The sequence below is a fragment of the Chinchilla lanigera genome, unplaced genomic scaffold, assembly GCF_000276665.1.
Source record: "Chinchilla lanigera isolate Chin_1 unplaced genomic scaffold, ChiLan1.0 scaffold00013, whole genome shotgun sequence".
Lineage (NCBI taxonomy): Eukaryota > Metazoa > Chordata > Mammalia > Rodentia > Chinchillidae > Chinchilla > Chinchilla lanigera.
The window spans coordinates 26636004-26651270 of NW_004955414.1; the positions used below are offsets into that span (position 1 = coordinate 26636004).

General features: G+C 44.4%; 1 long non-coding RNA gene across 3 annotated transcripts in view; it reads left to right on the forward strand.

Annotated features, from left to right (window-relative positions):
- The window catches only part of LOC106148047, a 36492-nt gene extending 22115 nt beyond the window's left edge, over positions 1–14377 (forward strand). The window contains exons 2-4 of one of the 3 annotated variants that reach the window (XR_001233172.1): positions 6338–6450; positions 6667–6885; positions 13781–14377. This is a non-coding gene — a long non-coding RNA (uncharacterized LOC106148047). Of the gene's footprint in view, positions 1–6337; positions 6451–6666; positions 6886–7611; positions 8193–13780 lie in introns of those variants that run through there. The other 2 variants (XR_001233173.1, XR_001233174.1) reach the window with 2 other exon arrangements.
- The last annotated feature ends 890 nt before the right edge of the window (positions 14378–15267 follow it).

Genomic DNA, 15267 nt, shown 5'->3' on the forward strand with positions numbered 1-15267 from the left:
ACTCCCTCTTTTGGTGCAGTGTATCCTGTGGTATATTTCTGAGGAAGGATTCATAGGAGGCATTTTTTTTTTTTGAAACTTGGTGTTATGGCTTGTGTCTAGATGTCCTTCCAAAGACTCATGCAGTCATAGGTGGGGCTTTTCCAGAAGTGGCTGATCTAGAGTGAATAATGCTGGGATGGATTCCTTGTGCAGTGCTAGGCTCAGGGCACTAGGATTAAGGGTATGAGTCTTATGTGCCCTAAGTAGCCTGGGTGAGATAAGAGGGCAGAAAAACACTTAACAGGTCCTTTCTTGCTTTACTACCTTCTGCCTGCCATGAACTGTTTCTCCTCTGCCATGCTACCCTGCCTCGGAGCCAGCTGATTATGGACTGAAACCTCTAAAAACTGTGAGCTAAATAAATCTTTCCCCCTCTAACTTTGGATGTTGGGTATTTTGTCTCAGCAATGAGGAAAGTAACTAAGATTCTTAGTAAGACTATTTAAAAATTTTTTTTGTTTCACATTTTATTTGATATTTTGAATGTGTATGGATATTTTCCTTTGGGAGTCTAAAGTCATTGCTTCGCCAGGTGTGATGGTGCACGCCTGTAATCCCAGCACTCAGGAGGCTGAGGCAGGTGGATTGTTGTGAGTTCAAGACCAGCCTGGGCTACAAAGTGAGCTCAAGGCCAGCCTGAGATATATAGCAAGACCTTGTCTCAAAAAGACAAAAAAAAAAGTCATTGCTTCATTTTCTTCTAGATTTCAGAGTTGTTGTTGGGACATCCTATGTTAATATGATTTGGGTCTATTAATGTATTTATAGTCTTTCCCCTTCTCCCACCTTCTCAGCCTGCTTAGGGTACTTTTTTTTTTTTTTATTCCTAAAGTTCAGAAGTTTTCCTTTGATGTCATGTACATTAAAACCCAGCTCCTTCAGCTCCAGCATACTTTCTTGAACTTTAAAAAAATGTTTCTTGAATGAAAGGAGAAAGACAGACACAAAACTTTTGTAAATGGGAAGAGAAGGAGTGTAAAAGTAAGGAGGAGATGGGGAAGAGAATTAAGATGTATTATGTACAGGTACAAATTTCCTATCATGGATGCGATCAATATGTATGACAAATATGTACTATTAAAAAATAAAGTTTAAAAAGTGTTTCTTTCCACCACTTTCTCCTTTGTAAATTCAGAATACCTTGTTCTCAACTACTAGATCTTCTGAGTTGATCCTTTAGTTTTTAAATCTTCCCTCTCTCTTTTCTGATCTTTTTGTGGGAGGGCTATTCAATTTTATCTTTTAGCTTCTGTTTTGAATCTTCTGTTCACATCTTTCCAACAGCTTTTTTTTTTTTTTGTTATTGTTGTCGTTTGTTTTCTGAATGTTACTTTTTAAAATAGCATTCTGCTCTCCTCTAATGAATTCAAAATCTTCAGTGCATCTCTGGGGGTGATTATCAATGGATTTTTGAATGTTTTCTTTTGCCTGTATTAACTCTGTTTTCAGGTCTCTTTTGCTCGTCTGTGTTAGTCTGTGCCATAGTTGGATCTTATATATTCCCACAGGCCCATGTGTTAACATCTTGGTCCCCAGGTAGGACTATTAGGAGGAGGTAGGAACTTTAAGAGGAAAGGCCTAATGGAAGGTCTCCTGGTCATTGGAGGGGTGCCCTTGAAGGGGAGAGTGGAACCCAAGCTCTTCTTTCTCTCTTGCTTTTGCACCCTACCCATGAGGCAAACAGTTTTGTTGCACTATGTGCTCCTGCTGTGTTGTGCTGCTACAGATCCAAAGCAATGGGGCTGTCAGTCACAGACAGAAACCTCCACAACTGTGAGCCCAAATAAACTTTTCCTCTTTTTAAGTTGATTGTCTCAAGTATTTTTTTTTTTTTACAGTAGCAGAAAGCTGACTATGATAGTTTGTCTACAGGCTAGAGGCATTCCTCATGGAGAGGACTCCACACCTCTGGATCTCAGTGTAGGCTAATTTTACCAGCTGTTCAGTTGGATCTCTTTGTGCCATAGATTTGGGCCTTTCTCTGAGATTGGTCACATTTTCTGGAGAAGAATTTCCAGTCTCCTGGCTGGAGGGTATGAGCCTGGTTTGGCAGTAATCACTGGAATTCTTCTGGGGAAGAAGACTGTGGGGCAGGTTTCAACTTTCATTTTTCCTGTTTTGTTAGCTCCAGTGTTTCAACTGTAATTAGTATCCCTTAGTCTAGATATCCTGGACTTGTGCTGTCCCGTATAATAGCCACTAGTCATGTGGGGGTATTAAGCACTTACAATGTGGCTAGTCTCACTGAGAAACTAAATTTAAAATTTTCATTTTAATTAATTTATTTTTTCAAATTGCATATTCTCTCAGTATTGGGAACTGTATAAATCTTGGATGACAAGTATGTGGATCTACTTCTTCAGTTGTAGACCTTATGACATCTAACAGATAAACATTTCCCCTGAACATGTGCAACCAAGTTGAGCCATACTGTGAGTGTAAATACATACTACAGTTTGAAAAGAAAGTGAAGAATCTAATCAATATTAGTATATTGATTATATGTTGATATCATAATATTTTATACAGATTGGGTTAGATAAACTATAGTATTAAAGTTAATCTTCCTTATATGTGGGAATCTAAAGAAGCTGATCTCATAGAAGTAGAGAATACAGTGGCAGTTACTGGAGTCTGAGGAGGGTAGTGGGGTGATGTGAGTGGGAAGAGGCAGGTCAAAGGTCACTGCATCCCACGAGATAGGAGGAATAGGTTCTGGGGGTCTATTGCACACCAGGGTGACTGCAGTTAACAATGACACATTCTATGCCTCAAAATACCTAGAAGAGGGGATTTTGAATGTTCAAAGAAATGATAAATGCTTGAAGTGATATATATTCTATTTATCCTGATTTTATTATCATGCAATGTGTACATATCAAGGCATCATCATCAATGTGTACAATTGTTATGTGGCAATCAAAGAAACTTAAAGCAAGGTTAATTTTACCTGTCTTTTTAAAGCATGGATACTAGAAAACTTAAAATTATGTACGGGGCTTGCACTGCATTTCTATGAGCAGTGCCATCCTAGAGGCTAGCGATGCTGTTCTAGTGAGGAGGGGCATCTGGGTCTTGGTTTCAGAAACTGTGCCTATTCCGTGCTTCCCTTCTGTACCTCAGCCTTGGTGTAGGAGCCTTCTGAGCTGCAGATTATGTGGCTTTAGGCTTCGCTCACTTTCTGGCTGGAATCCAGTGTCCTTGGGCTTGCTTGTCAATTACCAAGTGGTTATCTGTTGCCAGGGTTCCAAGTTAATTGTTGTCTAACTTTTTAAATCTTTTACCTTTGTCCTTTAAATTATATATATAATTTAAATAATTTACAGTTGTTTTATGATGTTTCAGGAGGGTGTAGAGATAAATTGCTTACATTCAACCCACCATCTTGAACTGGAAGCCCTAAATATCTTTTGAGTCTCTCTCTTGATCTGTCCAACTTTATATCCTCATCATTTCTTAAGAGGAAGATTGCACCAGTTTTCTACTGGCTGAAGCTGACAGCCTACTTCCAGCCTTTCCCCATGCAAAGCTCTTTCCTAGGCTGCAAATCTGATTATGTTGCTTCTTTGTCTAAAATCCTTCAACAGTTTCCAACACTCAAAGCACTCAAACTCCTTAGCATAACCAAAAGAGATTTCCTATGGGGTGAACATTTGTGCCTTTCTGCATTTTCTGCTACACCCACTTACTACCCATCACTCCAGTGACATAAAATATACCATTCAATATATATATGTATTTATGTACATAACATGGAATTTAATGTATATACATGTGGACAACATGCCCATTTAATGCATGTACATGTATATAACACGTCATCAATGCAGTACACACATACCATTCTATAGTATACACAACATAACATTTAATACACATACACACATGTGATGTCATTAAATGTATATACATGTATATAACATGCCATTTAGTGTACATCAGTGTATATAACATGACCTTCAAAGCATATACCTGTATGCAGTGTACAATTTACTATAAGTACATATATGCAACATCTGATTTAATACACATGCATATTACAAGGCATTTAATATATGTAAATGTATATGACATACTATTTACTATAAGTAAAAGTGTACAACATATCATTCAATATATGCACATGTATCTAACACTCCATCTACTGCCCCTGCTTTGCCCATGCTATGCCTTATTCTTCCCACCTTTCCTCTTGGCCAATTCCTTGAACTTTGATGACGCAGCTCCCCATGCCTCCCCCAGCCTTGCCTTTGGAGGTGGTAGGTAAGAGGATGGGTACTGACTGGGTGTCCTGTCTAGTAACGACAGCAACGCCAGTGCAGTCAGCATGTACAAGATGCTCTTCTTGGCCTTTTTGTACACCTTAGCTCACTGTTATAATCCTCATTTCCTGTGTGAGGAAAGGAAGGCACAGGGTGCTTCAGTGATTTTCCAAGGAGAACTCTAGAGTTGCTGCTCATGTATGTCAAGAGTCCTGTGCTTTTTTCATGTAGTAGCTGCTAGCCCACTTGTCTGTCACCCATGCTGGCCTGAGAACTGCCTGAGGCCAGGGACTAGGTCTTTCTTTTAGTCTCTATATCATAAATGTCTGGCACAGCACCTCAAAATCTATTGTTGAGCAGAGCTGACAACCCTTTGTCTTACACTTCTCCTCACCCCCCTCCTGTGCACACTGCAATCCCTTGGGCAGGGTTTTCCAGTCAATTCCTCTTATTCTGTTAGAAAACCATGATGATAGTTCCTATTCACGTTGGAAGAGGAGGATGCACCCAAAGACATCGTGAACACCTTCCCAGGCATTTGCTTAAACATGTTCTGCATGTTTTCAGAATGTATTATTATTATTTAAAGAAGTCCACAGGTTTAAAGCATTGCAGAAACTTAAATGATATGAAAAATTCTAATGATGCGCAAACTTCTAATGATGCTCTTTTGACAAAAGATCACCCCACTACACTTAGCAAATATTCCTTTGAATTACGCCAGGGAATCTTAAAACCAAAGCTTTTAAAAAAAAAATTTCTCATTGCAGTTGTCTTTTTGGATTCCATGCCAATGAGCCATGGGAAGAAATGAGGGTTTTGCATGCATAATGGGGTGCGGAGCAAGAGGAAGCCTGGATGTGGAATGCCCCAGCTTGTGTATTCGGGAGCTAGGGAGCTCTGGGAGGGAACCAGTTGGCCAGGGCAAAGGCACAGCTTGGCAAAAACAGTCCTGGCCACAGACAGTGACTGTAGGTAGCATGGATGTTGGGACCAAGAGACGAACTTGTTGGGCCCTCCCAGGATAAAGATGGAGGAAGCAGACCCAGGTGGCAGCAAGAATTTTCATGTTGAAGACTTTAAGGAGTGATAGCTTAGCTGAACCAAGGCTAAAGCTGCTCTTGCATAGCAATATATACCAAACTAAGAAGAGTTTGATAGCCCGTGTTAAAGTAAAGTGATGCTGACTGAGTTAAACTCTGATCATCCCATCTAAATAGCACCCTGCATTACTCCTTTCTTCTGAACTATGTTTGTTTCTCTTCTTGTCCTTGTGAGTGAATTAAAAAAAGGATAAAGCTCCCTCCTCTCTCTTCCCACTGTGGCACACACCAGGCTGTGTTCCTGGAGGTGTGGTCTGGTGGAGCAGTGCCTGGAATCGTGGGCCCTGAAGAAGACAGCTGTGTGAGAGGCTGGGCCTGCCCTATGTTACCCGCATGATGGTGAGGGGGTCTACTCTCCTGTTTCCTCATCTATGAAGGATAGCCTCTGTTACTTACACGCTTTGGAGGATTAAGCCATGTTCTGATGCATGTAAAGCATTTAGCAGGGCATATCCTTGGTGTGGAAATTCTACTGTTATTGTCAACATTTGTCATTGACCAGATGCACTTTCTGTTCTCAAAGGGATCCTAGGCAGTACCTGGAAGTCCTGGGCAGACCCAGGAAGCAGAATGTTCTGTGTGTGTGTGGTTGCGGCTGTAGGAGTTTGACCTGTGGGGACTTGAGGTTGGGCTCAGGCCTGCAAGGAGTTGGGATACATAGCAGAGAAGGCAAGGAAGGCAGCAATGAAGCGAGGATGAATGAGAACCTCGAGGAGTCTGGGTGCAAAGGTCTGTGGCTGGGCTGGTCCTCGGAGCTTATTCTTTACATGTGCCTTCTCAGGTAAAAGTAATGGCTTCCAGGTTGATGGCGGGCCTGAAATTTCTGAGATCCTCTTGAGTGGAAGGAGGTGGGAGATCTTGCATTTGGGGTCCACCCAGTAGGGTAAGTGGCACCTAGAACTATATTAACACTTCTCTTTTGCCCTGTAGATTCTGATTTGTGATGACTCTGCTCCTGCTCTTCCAAATGAGGGTGGTATCAGGGCTCCACCCATCAGGAGATAAGGGAAATAGAATGCTCTCTTAGAGTCTCCAAGTGCAAGGTGAGTCAGATAGGAAAAGGCAGACATTAGCAAAGCCACTTGGGAAAGGCAGCAAGATGCAGAGGCTGTGACCTCTGGGAAGAAGTGGGAACTATCAGGCAGAGGGCTGGTCAGCCCTAGGAGTCCTCCTGCAGGAGCTGCAGGGGCAAAGACGTCAGGCTTTGTGCAGGGGAGGGGCGAGGGGGTGCACCTGACCCCTGTCTGCTTCTCCGGCAGGTTGCCCTCATCAGGCCACTCTGGTCCGAGGCACCCAGTCTTTCCCAGCTATCCTGCACTGGCTCTGTGCTGGCCAAGCTGCTAGCTGACAATTTGGCTTTGCAGGACGCCACCTTCAGGGACACAGCGCCTGGCGGGATTCACACCTCCAGGAGCCTTGGCACTTGGAACCTTCACTGCAAATTGATATGCTGATCATGGCTTAGATGCCCATTCTCGGTGAGTGCAGTGTGGGGTAGCCTCTCAGAGCCTCCTCCTGAGACCAAGGCCCAGCCTCTGGGCTGGGAAATTTGCTACAGTAAGGAAGCTTGTCCTGGGAGGTTGTCAGGGAACAGCTAAGAGCCTTGCTCCAGTGAGTCCCCTTCTTACCCCAGGCCTTTCTGTGTGTCTGCATGGCTATATGCGCGTGCATGTGTGTATGGTGTGAGTGCATGCATACATGTGCCAGGACCTCTGGGAAGCGTGTGAAGGTCTACCTGGGATGGAAAGTGGGAGTCTGTATGTCCTACATGCCTCTTTCCTGCACCACAGGGAACCACTGTATGTTATAAGTTGTGAGGCTTTAGCCTGGGAGCAAATAACTTGGAAGTTAAGGAGATCTATAATTCCCACCTTTCTTGTAACATCCTGGGAAATAGCATGGGTAAAAATGTCAAATAGATATTGGTTCATAAGCTAGCCATGCCTTTTGCTAGTTATGTGTTTGGAGCAAGCTTCCTAACACTCAGGGTCCATGGGCATAATAATGCTGACTTCCATGGTGGATAAGAGGGTGAGATGAGGTGGGTTTGTGCAAGTATTTAGTGCAGAGCTGCCGCCAGGCATGCAGAAAGGCTGAGGTAAGTGGTAGCTTGTATTTTTTTTTGCTAAATTCTAGACAGAATTCTTTGCACAGGATGTAGAAGCAACAAGGGTGGTAGAATTCACTTTTTATTCTCCCAATAGGAGTTCAACCTGGTAATCATGAGAGGCTGCCCAGAGAAGGGCATGGACTTGGCAAGGTGCTGTCATTTGTGAGGTGTACCACACATTTGCAAATCAGCCTGTCTCTGTCCCTGTCTCTGTCTCTATCTGTCTCTCTCTCTCTGCTGGAGAAAGTCTCTCTCTTTGCTGGAGGCAGAGGAGCAATATATTCATTGTGAACATCTATTATAATGTTTAGAAACATTAAATGAAGAAAACTGTGCCTTCTGGAATTAAGAAAATACAATAACTTACCATGATTGAGTATTTGTTCTATGTCAAGTATGTACTGTGTTATGCTAAGTTCTTTACATAAATTATCGCATTCACTCCTTGCTGATTCCTGTAAGACTGGCACTGTTAGGATCCTTACCTGATCAATGAGAAAAGTGGCTCTCACAAACGTTTAACTTTTCCAAGGCCACAATACTAGTAAGTGTCACAGCCGGAACCTAAACTCACGTACTGATGATAACATATCTGCTTTAAAGTTTTATGTCATTTCCTCTTCAATTTAGGACACCAAGTTCAGTGCAGAAATGGAAACCCTGGTCATTACTCATTTCAAGCCCATTTCTTCTTTTAAGGGCATATATGGATCTAGTAACATATCCATCACTTTTTATAAATTCTTAGATTTTAATACAATGTACTTTCTGGAGAGGGCTCATCAACTATTCATACTTCAGTGTGAATTTTAGTCACAGAACCACATAATCTGACAGTGTCAGGGAAGCTTAAATCATACCTGGTTTCACTTTTCACCAAATGCAGAGGTTGACTGCACAGTGGCTCCGGCATGGCCACCCTGGCTGTCTTTTAACACTTTCCACAGCAGGGGACTCACCACGAACCATTCCTCTAAGCCCAGAGCCCTGATTGCTGAATTATGTTGAACTGAAACCTGCTTCTCCGCAGCTTTCCACCAGCAATCTCATTCTCCTCTCTGGAGCAATTACAAAATAAAATTGCTTCCTTCTCACCATGATGACCTTTCAGATGTGTGTGAGCTCTCCTGTGCCTTCTCTTCTCCAGATGGAATGCCTTGTTTTCCTTACGTATTCCCCATAGGACTATCTTTGACTGCTTCGCCATCCTCCCACCTGAGCGTTTGTCCATGCTCCAGTTTAAACACTGAACATATCCTACCAGGTGGGGTCTGACCACCAACGTATCCCTTTTCCTTTTTGAGGCCAGGAGAAGTCTATGTTTCAGATGCCAACTTGCAGCTGGGAGCAACCTGATGGAGCAGATGCCACTTAGCTCTAACTACCCTCATGATTCATTTCATAAGACTTTTTAGTCTGATGGAGGTGATCTGCACGCTGCTTGCGAGTCCCTGTTAGTCTGTAAGTTTCCAGGCCTGGCATTGCATCCGATGATTCCTGGATCCCTCCACAGTGCCTGCCTTCATGGGTGTGCCTTCCTTGGGCTATCAATAAATGTAGCTGATTGATGGACTCGCTGGGGCCTCAGAAGTCATTTTCTGCTCTGTTGCATCTCAGAATCCAGCTGTGTCCAGCTGGAGCCGGCCCTCTGCTTGCTTTCTTCGGGAGCACAGACCCAGGTCTCATAGCTTGCCTGTGCATGATGATAGAGTGAATTTCACTGTAGAGCTCAGCTCTCTTCTACCCCCAGCTGGGAGGAGACCAGAAGGGGAAGCAGAATGGCACATCCCAATCTGCACAGAGCTCCAGACCTCCTTCCCCTGCTTATATTTATCTGCCAAACCTCCAGTAATGAAAATCCCCCAGGTGTGGGCACATTCTCTAGCTGCAATTTGTTGAGAAGGGGACAGTGTATCAGAAATTGTTTCCATTGTGTCTCTATTGAGCCTCTAGCCTCTGCTGCCTCCTGCCTGCTCCTCCTCCTTCCTCTGCCTCCTCCCTGATGTTGCCTATAAATCAAGCATCTCTTCTTAAAATTGTAATCACCAAAATAAGGCGGTGATTTATAAGGAATTCTGAAATACCAAATAATCAGCCGAACACTTCAGTTTAATGGCAGCAATAAGTCAAGTGCCTTCGCGCGCATCTCAGGAGGAGGAAGCACGTGGGTCTGGGTTGTTTCCAGATGACAAATGCTCTTTTGTGAGTTGTAACAAATCAATTATCCACATGTTGAAAACTGAGCAACTCCTTCCTAAAGATACACTTTTATGGATACATTTTAAAAAAAGTCCCAGGGAAAGAGAGGGGCTGAGGACTCATTATTTTTCTGGCAAAAGAAAGTTGGGGGAATAATAGCTCTGAAGAGAAAGCTGTCCAAAGTGACATCAATCAGCAATACGGGCGCCCTGTGCCTTTGGAAGGTGCGCACGGAATACTCAGGGCCTGCTTTTTCCCAGCCTGGACAGGTGACAAGGCGTCAACCTCTACCTGCGGTGGCACTTTGAACTGAAACTCCTGGTTCCCTGGAAGAGCCCAGTGGGGGCAGTCAATCCTCAGGTTCTCCATGGGCACGTTTGTCAGTCTTGTGTTTCTCATTTCAAGGAGAATTTCTTGTTTTTCCATGAGAAAGAAGTCACGCCTCAGCAGCTGGCCTTGAGATTGGAACCCGTGCTACCTTGTTATGTATGGCTCCATCTGTTGGGGCCACTCAGACAGGCTCGGGTGACCTTTGCCGGGTTCTGTTTTCCTCTCCTCCCACCTCACATTCGTTTGCCACACAATAAGACAGAAGAGCATCTGCTGAAGGTGTCTCCTGTTAAAGCAGGTGGGGCTCGGAGCCATCCCAGGCCTTTGCCCAGCTGGTGGGTTTGTTGGATTGAAGGCCTTGAGAAGGTCATGTTCTCACGATTCCAGATGTTGCTGTTGTCCCACTGTCTGGGGCTTTGGCCACATCTGGTGCTAAGAGTGCTGTAGTGGCAACACACGGCCAAAGGGAACTTGACACACTGGAACTTGTCACAGCTCTAGAGGGTAGATGGTTTGCCTACTGTTCTACCAAGAGTGGTTAAGGGGCAATGATTGCTGTGAATAGATGCAGAAGAAAAGACCCACTGAGTGAGGGTTGATGCTGGGGGATCTGTTAACTGGGGCTGGGAGTGGACACCCTGGGTGGAGTTAAAAGTGTCCAGGCAGAAGAGGATCCCGTAGTAAGTAGCAGGTGACCTTTGGGCCTTGCATCTGGGGTCATGCGCAGCTCTGTCCCTCTGAAGAGGGCGGGAGCCTTTGTGGGCGTGCGGCCTGCAGTGCAGCTGCAGCTTTGGGATTAGGCTTCTCTGTCCATGCTGCCCACTGTCCTGCTGGCCTGTTCTCTGCCACTTTCCCCTGGCCCAGTCCCTCTGCTTGGCCTCCCTTGGCAGATTTCCCTTCCTCCTTTGCTTTTTCTTCCTCAAACCCTGGCTTTTATCAGTACCTTCCTTTCTTTCTTTCTTTCTTTCTTTCTTTCTTTCTTTCTTTCTTTCTTTCTTTCTTTCTTTCTTTCATACTCCTCTTCCACCCTTTTCCTATTCTCAGCCTTGCTGGTTTGGGTGCTCTGTGAGTGATGATTCTGGTCCATTCATTAGGTTGTGCATGCACTCTGCAATTGTTTTGAGGACTTTCCATGTGCAATCTTATTACACATGCAAGCAAGTGTACTTCGTGAAGGTGTCTTGGTTACTTTTCTCTTGTTGCTGAGACAAAATACCCAATGCCCCACATTAAGGAAGGAAAGGTTTATTTAGCTCACAGTTTGTGGGGATTTCAGTCCATAATCAGCTGGCTCCAAGACAGAGAGAGTCAGGGCACAGGGGCAACACTTCAAAGCTGCACGAGACAGCAAAAGCAGCAAGAGGGAAAAAAGGGGGGCAAGCCTCTTTCCCTCCCTCATATTGTAAGCAGGCTGCTCCCCTCCCAGGGGGTGTGTAGCACTCACATCATCTCCATGCCCTCCTCCTGCACAGGCTCAGGATGATACAAAGTAATGACCCCGCCCCCTGCCCAGTCACTTAGTTACCTTCTGATCTTCTCACAATGACACAATGAACAACATTCCAGAGCCAGGGCTGTCCTTCTCACCCCAGGATGTGGAACTGCTGAGTCACTTAGCCAGAGGCTAGACTTGCCAAGTTGACACAATGTATCAACTATAACAGAAGGTAAAGCAGGTGATAGTGGAGACAAAAAATACCAAGGAAGACTACCTAGGAAGAGTAGTCAGGGAAGCTTCTCTGAACAAGTGAGGTTTAGAATTGAGACGTAAAAAATGAGGAATCATTCAGGGAAGAGCAGGGACAAGAGGGGCTTAAGCAAAGGAAAACAATGTACAAAGATCTTTAGGAAGAAAATAGCTTGGAGGGCTCCTGAAACTAAAAGAGGAAATATTGATCTTTTTTTATCATGGCATGAATGTATGGCAGTGTCCTGCTCCCCTTTGGGTAAAACCTTGCTATTCCTTCTGCCTGGGAAGCTCTTGTTCAGGTAGTCGCATGGATGGTTCCTTTCTATTACCTTCTATGACCTCCCTTTCATATTCATTACTGGCCCTTACTTGCACACGTGCATGTGTGTGTGTGTGTGTGTGTGTGTGTGTGTGTACCTATCACTAAGTGAAATTGTTATTTATTGGATTAATTCTTGATAAATGATTTCCTCCCATTAGAATAGAAACTCTACAAACAGAAATCTTATACTAACAAGCTATCACATTCCCAGCACCTGGCAAACAACAGACACTTAATACATTCTTTATGAATTAATGGATGATGAATGACAGGCTGAAAAAACAACCTTGGTGAGGAAATGCCAGTTCATTATAATCAAGCACCCACAGGAAAATGCTAAGAGAGAAGGGGGAGAGGGTTGTTAGAGATCCAGGGTTTATTAAAAGGAGAAAAAGTGTGTAATGAGCCAATTTTTTATGTGAATGCAAAGGCCAGTACTTAAGCTCCTTGCTCTTAAGTAGGCTAACATTTTTCCTGTTTGCCTTATGAATTTGCCTAGCAACTCTTGTCACTTTGTGGTAAATAAATACAGACACAGTCCATGAAAGGTGTTTTTAATAATTAAGGTGCTGCCAAGGCCCCAGTTGGTGCGGTGAGCTGCAGGAATGGACACCTTACCCGTGGCCACACCCTTCTGAAGGAGCAGGTCTGGTTGCTTTGTGTTTGCACTGAGGGGCGAGCATGTAATGGAAAGCTGAGAGGAACTAGGTTATGCATAGATCTTTGCTGAACCTTTAAGTATCAATCATTCATGGATTCCTTTTGCTTTTTTCTACGGTGAATTTCCAGTTGCTATTTATAAAACAAGTGCTGTGCAATTGTCAGATCCCAACATAAGGCAGAACAAAACAAAAAGATCCAAGCACTTGGAGAATGAAACAGATTGGAAGGTAGACTTGCACATTGGGTGGGTGATTAGATGTTGGGAGTGACAGAGACAGGGAAACTGAGCTGATACTAGATGTATGGCTTAGGGGATTGGGTGGTGGTTTGTGAAAGCAAGAGTTCAATCAGAGGAGCAGAGCCATTAGGAGATCTATCAGTTGATCACTCTTTTCACTAACATAGATGTTAGTCAGCTTTCTGTTAGTCAGCTATGTTAGTCAGCTTTCTGTTACTATGACAAATATCTGAAACCATACATTTTTAAAGAAAAAAAGGTTTATTTTGACTCACAGTTTGCAGCTTTCAGCCCATGATCAGATGGCCCTGTTACTTTGTGCTTGTGGTGGCAAATCATGGTGGGAGTATGTGGGAGGGCAAAACTGTGCATCGTGCAGCCGGAGAGTGAAGAGACAGGAGAGGAAGGGACTAGGGTCTTGTCATACTCTGAGGGCACAACTCCAGGGAGGCCCCACCTCCTGGTGTTTACCACCTCCTAATAGTTCCAAGCTTTAACCTTTAGCACATTGGCTTTTGGGGGATGCTTAAGATCCAAACTACATCTGTCTATCTATCTATCTATCTATCTATCTATCTATCTATCTATCTATCTATCATCTATCTACTTGCTGATGGATATGGATACATTACAGGGATTTGACTTATACAACATGAGAGCAGGGTCACTCATATGTACAGCAGTTACTTTTATGTCTCCAGGGCAGGCAATCTGGACAGGAAGAAGGCCATGATATAAAGAAACTAAAGAGAACCTGTGAGGGTGAGGCAGGACCCATGAGGCTGGTGTAGAACTTGCATTGATTTCTTATCACCTTTGAGATTTCATTGTAGGAGACCCTGGCTTCCCCCGTCACAGAGCTAATGTGCACCTGGCCCAGGAGCAAAAGACGCTGATGAGAAAACTATCAGGAGCTGGAGGAGCCACCCGCCTGGTTGCTGCCTCAGCCCACAAGGTGGACCAGTGGATGTTCCACAACAGCACCTGCTGGCCCTCAGTGGCTTTCTGAGAGTAAAACCCAAAGCATTCTTGCTTCACTGCTGCCTTCCTAGTCTCATGTGGCTCATGCTAGCCTAGGACTCTGTAGGGAAAGTAACTCTAGGAAACCAGTTCTAGCCTAGCCAAGGTGGTAAGTCCTTGTATAGTGTAAATGCAGTCACAGCCATGAGTGAGATACTCAGGGACTGTGTTGAGACAGAAAAGATAGCCCTTCAAAGGATGGGCAAAGGGTGGAAACCTACTGTGGAGAAGGGGAAAGAGGAATGAGAGGGGTAGGGAGAGAATGGAGAGAGGGGTAGAGTTTCAGGGTCTAAATGTTTGTGAGAAGGTGAGTCCCTAAGTGATGACGATGACAATGATGATGGGCGTGATCCTGAATTTAATGACTGCTACCTGTGACACCAACCAGTCAGAACGGATGCTCACCTGGGAGGAGGTTCTAGGGGTCCCAAGGAGGAAGCCATTGTCCCACTACGAGATGGTGATGGGAATGGTGATATGGACACTGGGTAGACGGGGGCTCTAGGGAGTGACTATTTACCACTCTGTGTGGGAACCACTCTGCATTTTGACAGCTACTGTGTTTGCTTTGGTGCAAATCAGCTGATTATTAACCCTGTTCATAGCTAACACTGACTGAATGCCTCCCAGGGCAGGGTGCTCAGCCAAGCACCTAGCATCTGTGTGATGGTGGTGCTGCCCCATGTCCTTGACCCCGTTCTGACTGCCTCTGAGAGGAGTCAGAATCTCAGATCCTGGCACAGCAAATTGTCAGGAACACCATCGGCAAACATCTGCTGCCATGGCATGCGCCACTTTCGCAGGAGGACATATTTTTGGGAGGCTGTACAGGCCCTGCACTGTGCAGGGAAGAACATTTAAACACAGCAGCTGTTTATGAATGCCAGGCTGCTAACTGGGACAGTGAGAGGAGCAGCTGCCACACACAGTGGCCGGTTAGAATGACAAAGGCAACACTATGGAATCTGAGCTAGTGAAATCTACAGACATTAGGTGCGGTTTTGGTTCATGTTTTATGGGTACATCTTTGGGTACAAGGTCTGAATGGACTGCGCATGCAGAAAAAACCTGCAGACCACTTTCTTTGACTTCATCCTCCTAGCTGCAGTACGAGGAGTCTTTGTTGTCTCCATGACCTGTACCTCCTGATAGCTCTGGATTTGTCCTGCCACCATTCCATTCTCAGAAACACCTTCAAGAGGCACCAACATATTGTTAGCATAGTAGCATCTTAAATGATCCAGGTGTTTGTACTTAATAGTATGACCAGATTGACCAAGAGACATAT